General features: G+C 42.3%; 1 long non-coding RNA gene across 1 annotated transcript; it reads right to left on the bottom strand.

Annotated features, from left to right (window-relative positions):
* Window positions 1-382: 382 nt before the first annotated feature.
* Window positions 383-2397, bottom strand: LOC146349787 (uncharacterized). The gene is made up of 2 exons (XR_014789083.1): window positions 2232-2397; window positions 383-1922 (listed from the first exon to the last, which is right to left on the bottom strand). It is a non-coding gene; the product is annotated as an uncharacterized LOC146349787 (long non-coding RNA).
* Window positions 2398-8964: the final 6567 nt, after the last annotated feature.

Below are 8964 nucleotides of genomic sequence, written 5' to 3'. Positions count from 1 at the left end.
TGCAATGAAGAAATCTCACTGATTTAAGAGTCCAGTGTTACACTGCCTAAGTGTGTGTGCTAAAGAGACCGAGAAACCACACAGCATGTTCCTGGCCAAGCCAAAATCACGCTACTACCATGCTCCTGAAAGCTGCAATAAACTGTGTAAGCTGGGAGACCCAACCTGATTGAGAAGAAAATATTGGAGCAACTGTCTTAAAAAACAATGAGATCTGTGTAGCTGGCTGGCTGACGCTGTCAGTGATGTTACAACTTTAAATTAAGACTGTTTTCCTGTTTGAGACCCCAGCGAAAAAAGCTGACCCAAGTTATTTGTTGCCAGTGCCAAAGCAAGAATTTGGCTGCCCTGTACCTCATCGTGTCCTGTTTTAAGCTTGGGATTTACAAATACAAACAAACTGAGAAGCTTGCCTTTGAAGTCCTGCAAATCACCCCACCGCCTCCACGAAGATTAATGGCTGCCTGAAAAATGCAAGTATAAGGCGATGCCCATCACCCCCCAGCGTCCTGAGTTTCAGCACTCAGTGTTTCAGTGCTTTCGTATAGCAGGTTAGAAGAAGAAAAAAAAAAGACTAAGTTTTTAAAATGTCTGTGAGAGAACCTGACAGAAGTAAAATAAAATTTACAGAGGAGTTGCCCAAGTTAAAGTGTCATGGCTAGAGAGCTGAGCTGTGCCGCTCTGTTTAGACAGAGGCCTTGCTAAAAAGTTAAAGGCCCTTGAGAAGGGGTGTAGGGCCACACTTTCCCTTTTTAAACTAATGCAAAAGTGGAGAGCCTTTGCTAGAAACATCGCATCTTCATTGCCCAGAGCCGTCTCTGTTTGCTTCCATCAATGTCTGGGCTTTTTAGAGACACTCTGCACATGGACTAAAATTTTAAATTGTCAAAGACTTGCCATGGACAGTGCTATGAAGCTTTTGATAAACTTGAACTCTCATCGCTGTGGACCGTGTGTCTGTGTTTGTAGTCAGCTCAGTGTACAGCAGGCTGAGTTTGATCTATAACTTTTAGATTTCCTTCTGCTAAAACTCATGCAGCATAGAGTTGCCGATGCAAAAATGGTGACCTAAAACTCTTTGTGTGTGTGGGTATGCCCGTCCCTTGATTTTAATGGGCCCTGAGCTTTCAGCCAGAAGAGCAGTATAATTGCTGGATCTGCTCCATCATGCCTTACAATGCAAGAAGTGCTTTCCATTCATTGTGTTAAATTGCAGAAAAAGTTTGTTGTGTATATTTTATGATTTCTTAAATATCATAAAATATATGTGATATTTGCAGATTAGTGTTAGTTGCAACTCCAAATGATACTAAGTGTGGTTCCCAATGGATGACGAGGAGAAAAGACAAAGTCAAGTAGAAGAAAGACAAAAGCAAGTAAAAAAGAAGGAATAGAAAAAGTAGCAGACAGATAGAGAAGAGAGAAAAAAAGAAGAAAGAAAAGGCAAGAGGCAAAAAAAAAAAACATTTATAAAAAAGAAGCGTGGCCATAGTTGCCCCCAGAGTAAATTAAAAGCAGCTGATTGTGCCTGGAGCTTATTACCTGGGGTAAAGTAGCCACAATAATGTAATAGTTCTTTAAGATAAAGAAAATGTAACTAAAAGGTGAAGAAGACCCTATCCTAAATGTGTGTCATTGGGACTAGTGTAAGGCAGAAAGGTTTAAGTAAGTAAGTTTAACTTGAAAAAGACAAATAAAGAAACAAGGCTGGTACATGGATCAGAAAGTTTTATATAAAAAGTTTGAAACATGATCTGCAATACAGGCAGATCAGCAAAGAAAAAGAAAGCAAAAGAAAGAGGAAAAATTTGTCTTCCCATACTAATGAATAAAAGTGTTATCAAGCACTTTGGGAAGCGAAGTTGTTTACAGGAAGCTGTTCCTGAGAACCAAACACTTCTAGCCTATGCTGAAAATGCTTGCTAGTGTTGTGCTGCCTCATGGGTAACATGTATGGTATAAAACCCATTTAGCCCAATAGCTCGTAGTTCAGAGAAGCTGTCTGATCCAGCCATTAAGTACGCCTGTGTGCTGTAAGTTACCCAATAAAGTCTCCTTGTAAGTAAATCCCCCCCCCCTCGCTGGAATCCCAAAACACAAGTGGGGCTAGAGCGCCTCACCCAGTATCAAACCCTGCTGTTAAAAGCCATGAAAGCAGGTATGAAGAAGTCAGTTAATATGACCAAAGTGTCTAAAGTGCTGCAAGGTGCCACCGAGGCCCCAGAGCGTACTTGGAGCGTCTTTCAAATGCCTATCGCCAGTACACCTCCCTCAACCCAGAGGCCCAAGAAGACGTGGACGAAAAAAAAAAAGAAGACCCGGCAGAGGCAGAAGATTCTTAAAAAAGAACCAGTGTGCCCAGTGTAGACAAGATGGACATTAGTGGCATGAATGCCCAAATAAAATAAATCAAATACACAAAGAAAAAAACCAAAGGGGCCAGAATGGGCGAAAAGGGAGACAGCTTGAGAAGGGCCGTGACATTGACTGTGAGGGGCCGTGACATTGACTTCATAATTGACACTGGAGCAGCATCAAAAGCAAGCAAACGTTAGCCTTAAACAAGAAGTTCAAACACTGAGCAAAGTTCTTCAAGCCCAGCGTCGCTTTGTCTTAAAAAAATAAGCCATTCCCATCACAGAAGCTCATCCTTTCCAACCAAGAGTTAAAGTATAAGTTAAAGAGGGAAAAATAACCCTTTGACTCCCAGATGGAGAGGACTGAAAACTGTCATACTTTTCACCCCCGCAGCTATGAAAGCAGCTAGAATTAAACCCTGGATACATTAGACACGAGTCAAGAGAGCGAGAGGGGGAAAGTAGACTATAAACAGAAATCCTAAAAATCCTTTAAAAATCATTCTGAAAAAGCAGTAAGAAGACTCAGGCTAGACCTTACTGTGGACACACCGGGAAACTGTCCCCCTGCGTATGGTCAGACCTGCAACTGGAGAACTTGAAGAAGGGGACTAGACCCTACTGCAGCTTGCCAGGTGAATAGCTGCCCAGCGTACGGTCAGATCCCAAAGAAGATCAAACATGTGTGTTGTAGGGTTAGTAGTGTTGCATTGTGTTTCCTTAATAAGGTGCAAAAAGGGGGGCCAGCCCCTAGAAAAAGTTTGTCCCAGAGATTTGCTGATAATTACTGGCTTCACCTGGCTAACATCACAAGAGTAAAACATTTTTGTTTGCCAAAAGGTATACCTGCAAACAGGCTTATTAGCTCTTGCTTAATACCTGTCTGTAGACATCCTGGGAAAATTCAAAAAGATACCATGTTAAGAGTTTATGGTGTAAGTTTAACTTATTCCCAAAATGCTAATTGGGGCGTGGTTGCAAAGATACTACCCCCTACAGAGTTCACTCTACGCACCCCCATCGTTGCTGAAACAAATGCTACGTGTGCACGAATGCTTAATTGTCAAAAAATTTTCCAGAAAATATAAAGCTATCCCTGGCCCCCTTCCACTGTAATAAAATTCAAAACATATCTTTTAATGATGCCCACATACTTTTGCCTCATAGATGGTTTTAGACATGTAGTTCCCGCACTTGGTCATTCATTCCTGCCAACTTGTCTAATAACCACCCATGTTGCCTCAGCCGCCAATTGAACTGGTGCCAATTCTTCCCCTGTAGCCCGAGAAAATTCGTCGACGGCAGCCTCGAGCACTCCAACTAACTAAAAATTGTAGTAGTCATGTGCAGTTATATTCTGACTCAGAAAAATTGGCCTTAGCAATGTCACTGGTTAAGGTTCCAGGTTTAGCCTTGGCTGATGGTCTGGAAATCAACCGGTTAGCTTGCAGCTTAGCCAAAAGCATAAATGCCACCTCACGAGCATTGTCATTGTTAAATAAAGAGTTGCGTGATCTAAGAGGTGCAGTTCTAGAAAACAGAGCTGGTATAGATTACCTCTTCCTTCTTCATCATTTAAGTTGTGAGACACACCAAAAGCTCTGTTGTTTTAACTTAACTGATAATGGCAATGCTGTAGATGAACAGATCAACAAGCTGCACAATATAGTAGCTAACAAAACAATAAGACAAAACAATTAGCTCAATTAGTTAACCCCTTGGCTTCCAGATCTTAGCTGGCTTGAAGCATTGTTCATCCTAATTCTACCAGTGTTGTTCATAAAAGTTCTGTTATGTCTCTGCGTTCCTTGTCTTATGAGCTGTTTAACCAATCTGTTTTATGTCTCAGCTAGTAAAACTGCTGCCCTCTATGCTCTAATAGCCCAACAAAAGGCTAAGTAATATGTATGTCACAAAAAGCTTTGTATGGTTATCAAAAATGCTATAATTGTAATGAAATTATGCATTTAAGGGGGGAATGTAGCAGCCATATCGGGGGTCAGACTAAGTAGCCTCATGCAGTCTCATGCTTCATGTTCTTGCTGAGCTCTTTCTCCTTTGAATATATTGTTGTAAGCTGACGAGACACAGGAATTCCTTATCTTGTCAAAGGTCATACAATTGTATATCTTGTTCTCTGCTGTTCTCTTCTGTTCTCTCCTTATCATGGCTACCCTATAACCCAGTTCTTGTATTATAAACAATAGTGCTAAGAGAAGAAATGTTGAGGATTGCAACCCCACGCGGGAGGGAGAGGAGGAGCCGTTTCATATGTGTCACAATGTCTATAAAAACAATGTGCTAATGTAAATCGGGGCTTCTGGCTCTTTGGAAACGATTCCAGCCTTAAGCCCGTGCGTTAAATAAAGAATCTCTTTTTCCTTCACTCCGTGGTCTCTCTGACTCTGGGTTCTGCAACACGAGCAGGACATGAATGCATCAGCACTCGTGCATACAGCCATCAGGACTAGTAGCCATTGATATACTTCTCCAGGAATTTGTCTAGCCCCCTTTTAAAGCCATCCAAATTGGTGGCCATCATTACATCTTGTGGTAGTGAACTATGTGCTCTGTGAATAAGTACATCCTTTTATCCCTCCTGAATCTTCCATCAATCAGCTTCATGGGATGACCTCAGGTTCCAGTATTTTGAGAGAGGGAGAAAAATGTCTGCCTATCCATATTCTCCATACCATGCATAATTCTGTACATCTCTACCATGTACATCTCTACCCTTACCCTCCCTTTTTTCCAAGCTAAACAATCCCAGCTGCTGTAGCCTTCTGTCATAGGGGAGATCCTCCAGCCCCTTGATCATCCAGCACTTCCTCTTCCCTGCCCTATAAATGCTCATGTCAAGTAGTACTGAACACATATAGTAACAGATCTATCACCATAATATGGTATCATGTTCTTTTGCATGCTGAAATGATGAAGGACTGAGCCAATGAAAAGCAACTGCTTTTTAGTCCTAGGGATTTCAACATAATAGCCAATCAAAGGGGCCAACATCCAGTAGCAAAAGATGCACATGCCAGAGGCATCTGGGGAAGGATACCATGTGTAGGTGTTTCTATGCAAATGCTAGAAGCCTCCACACCAAAATGGGGGAGTGCTTGATTTTAAAGGAAAACCTGGATATAGTGGGCATTACAGAAACCTGGTGGAGCAGAGAGAACCAGTGGGCTACGGTCATCTCTGGATACAAACTCTATAGGAAGGACAGGGAAGGGCGTACTGGAGGAGGTGTTGCCCTGTACATCAAAGAGGTCATAGTGTCAAGTGGACTAGATCACCTAAAAGGGGTAGGTTCTTCCACAGGAGCTCTGTGGGTGAAATACCAGGCTCTAACTAATTTAGTGCTGGGAACATGCTATTATTCCCCAGACCAGAATGCTCAGAGTGACCTGTAGATGGAAAACAAAATCAGGGAGGCCTCCGAAAGAAGTGTTGTAATAATGGGTGACTTCAATAACCCCCACATTGATTGGATAAATGCATGTTCCAGCCATGAGAAAGTGGTTAAATTTCTAGATGCCTTAATGATTGTGCCCTAGAACAGTTGGTCATGGAACCGACCAGAGGGGAGGTGACTTTGGATTTAATCCTAAATGGTGTTGCCCAAGACCTAGTATGAGATGTAAATGTTGTTGAACCAATTGGAAACAATTATCACAGTGCTATCAGATTTAATATATATTTAAGTGGAAAATTGCCCAGGAAGTCCAACACAGTCACATTTGACTTCAAAAGAGGAAACTTCTCTAAAATGAGGGAACTGGTGAAACAGAAGCTAAAAGGGGAGTCAAAAGGATTAAATCCCTTCAAAATGCTTGGAGATTACTCAAAACCACAATAATAGAAGCCCAGCTAAAATGTATATCACAGGTTAGGAAAGGTAGCACCAAGTCCAAGAGGTCACCAACATGGTTAACAAGCAGTGTTAATGGAGCAATTAGAGAAAAGAGAGCTTCTTTCAGAAAATGGAAGTCTTTCCCAAGTGAGAAAAACAAGGGAGCACAAGCTTGCAAAAAGACAATGCAAGCAGACAATAAGAGATGTGAAAAAGCATTTTGAAGAGCATATCACTAACAACATCAAGGCCAACAATAAAGAATTCTTCAAATATATCAGAAGCAGAAAACCAACTAGGGAGCATTGTCATGGACCACTGGATGACAATGGAGTTAAAGGAGTACTGAAGGAGGACAAGGAGATTTCAGAGAAACAGAATTAATTCTTTTCATCCGTCTTTCTTCACTGCCGAAGATATAGGACAGACACCTGTGCTTGCCTTGAACTGATGTTTTCAGGAAGGGAGTCTGAGGAACTGAGGCAAACAGTGGTGATGAAAGATGAAGTTATCTCAACCTTACTGATAAATTGAAAGCAAATAAATCACCAGGGCCAGATGGTATCCATCCTAGAGTTCTCAGCGAACTCAAATATGACATTGCTGATCTTCTAAGAAAAATATGCAACATGTCCCTAAGATCAGCCTCTATACCAGAGGACTGGAAGAGGCCAATGTAACACCAATTTTTAAAAAGGGATCCGGGGGGATCCGGGAAATTACACACCAGTTAGCTTAATGTCTGTTCCAGGTAAATTAGTTGAAGGCATTATTAAAGATAAAATTAGTAAGCATATAGAAGGACAAGCCCTGCTGAAAAAAAAATCAACATGGCCTCCACAAAGGTAAGTCCTGTCTCACTAACCAGAGTTCTTTGAGAGTAACAATAAACATGTAGACAGGGGTGATCCAGTAGACGTTGTTTACCTGGACTTCCAAAAGTCTTTTGACAAAGTCCCTCACCAAAGACTCCTTAGAGAATGTAGCAGTTATGGAATAAGAGGACAGGTGTTCTTATGGATCAGTAACTGGTTAAAGAATAAAAAGCAGAGAGTAGGATTAAATGGTAAATTTTCCCAATAGAGGGAAATAAATACTGGGGACCCACAGGGATCTGTATTAGCACCAGTGCTTTTCAACCTGTTCATAAATGATCTGGAATTCGGATTGAGCAGTGAAGTGGCCATGTTTGTGGATGACACCAAATTATTCAGGGTGGTTGAAACGAAAAGGGACTGTGAAGAGCTCCAAAAGGATCTCTCCAAACTGGGCAAATAGGCATCTAAATGGCAAATGCGGTTCAATGTAAGCAAATGTAAAGCTATGCACATTGGGGCAAAAAATCCCAACTTCAAGTATAGCCTGATGGGATCTGAGCTAGTGGTGACTAAGAAAGAGATCTTGGGGTTGTGGTGGACAGCTCAATGAATATGTCATCCCAGTGTGCAGCCGCTGTAAAAAAAGAAAAGAAAAGGCAAACTCCATGTTAGGCATAATTAGAAAAGGGATTGAGAATAAAACTGCCAACATCATACTGCCCCTATACAAATCTGTGGTGCGACCACACTTGGAATACTGTGTACAGTTCTGGTCACCACACCTAAAAAAAGATACTGTAGAGCTGGAAAAGATTCAAAAATGGGGAACTAAAATGATCAAGGGGCTGGAGCATCTCCCCTATGAGAGAAGGTTTCAACAGCTGGGATTGTTTAGCTTAGAAAAAAGGAGGGTAAGGGGAGACATGATGGAGGTGTACAAAATTATGCATGGTGTGGAGAATGTGGAGAGGGAGACATTTTTCTCCCTCTCTCAGAATGCTAGAACCCGGAGTCATCCTATGAAGTTGATTAGTGGGAGATTCAGAACAGATAAAAGGAAGTCCTTCTTCACACAGCGCATGGTTAAATATGGAATCCGCTACCATAGGATGTAGTGATGGCCACCAATTTGGATGGCTTTAAAAGGGGGTTGGACAAATTCCTGGAGGAAAAGACTATCAATGGCTACTAGTCTTGATAGCTATGTGCTACCTCCAGTACCAGAGGCAGTAAGCCTATGTAGACCATTTTCTGGGGAACATGGGTGGGAGGGTGCCGTTGCACTCATGCCCTGTTTGTGAGTTCCTGGTCGACAGCTGGCTGGCCACTGTGTGAACAGAATGCTGAACTAGATGGTCTTTTGGTATGATCCAGCATGGCTTTTCTTATGTACTTAAGTAGATTTCAAGTTTAGCATGGACTTCGCTCTAGGGATGTACGAAAGGGACTTACCTTGTCCCGCAGCTTTTTTTGCGGTGGGGGGGAGGCACTTCACTTCTCCCCCTGAAGTTCAGGCGAGGGGGGGGAGGCGCCCCGCCTCGCCCGGCCAAAATTCAGGCCGCGGAGAAGCGCCCCGTCTTCCCGGCCGTGAAAGAAAAAGTAAAACAAACAAACAAACAAAACCCCCGTGATAGGCTATGTAACGATTTACGTAGCCTATCACGGCTAGATTTCCAAAGTCAGCCGTGATAGGCTACGTTAATCGTCACGTAGCCTATCACAGGTGACTTCGGGGAAAAAAAAGCCCGTACGCAAATGGCGGCGGCCCATGGGCGCCGCCATTTGCGTTCCTTATTTTGGCACGTCTAGTCTACGTAAAGATTTACGTAGACTACGGCAAAAATAAGAGAACGCTATTTGCGTTGCCCTTATTTTCGCCATAGTCTACGTAAATCTTTACGTAGACTACACGTGCCAAAATAAGGAACGCAAATGG

Source organism: Heloderma suspectum, chromosome 3, assembly GCF_057233095.1.
Source record: "Heloderma suspectum isolate Gila_16-S chromosome 3, 16-S_ref, whole genome shotgun sequence".
In the NCBI taxonomy this organism is placed as follows: domain Eukaryota; kingdom Metazoa; phylum Chordata; class Lepidosauria; order Squamata; family Helodermatidae; genus Heloderma; species Heloderma suspectum.
Note: the sequence above shows the minus strand (reverse complement) of the source record. Positions and strands in the feature narration are given on the sequence as shown.